Source organism: Penaeus monodon, chromosome 19, assembly GCF_015228065.2.
Source record: "Penaeus monodon isolate SGIC_2016 chromosome 19, NSTDA_Pmon_1, whole genome shotgun sequence".
In the NCBI taxonomy this organism is placed as follows: domain Eukaryota; kingdom Metazoa; phylum Arthropoda; class Malacostraca; order Decapoda; family Penaeidae; genus Penaeus; species Penaeus monodon.
The window spans coordinates 19,641,971-19,642,306 of record NC_051404.1 but is presented as its reverse complement, the minus strand read 5'-3'; the positions used below and the strand labels follow the sequence as shown (position 1 = coordinate 19,642,306).

General features: G+C 33.3%; 1 pseudogene; it reads left to right on the top strand.

Annotated features, from left to right (window-relative positions):
* Nucleotides 1-336, top strand: part of LOC119585349 — a 30,947-nt pseudogene that overhangs the window by 1,147 nt on the left and 29,464 nt on the right.

The window sequence follows — 336 nt, the reverse complement described above, 5'->3', positions numbered from 1 at the left end:
TGATGTTTGTAATACTGATTGTATTTATTTAGAAATGATAATTTTTATTTTTCATCATAGTTTGTCAGGGGATTAACAGTTACTGTAGAGTAATACTTATACTTGATAATTATTTTTTCTCTGACAGATTTAATTTTTGCAAGATGTATACAAAGTATATAGGTGAATTTGCAATGCAAACTTTATTTTTTGAAAAATCACCTGACCACATGCAATTCTAACACATTTCAGGAGGATCCGCCCCCACTCCAGAGCTTATTCGAAACCTTGTATCCTCTATCACGAACCAGTTAGGAGTTAATCTCAGTGGCGCTGCGACTTCTACATCATCCACAA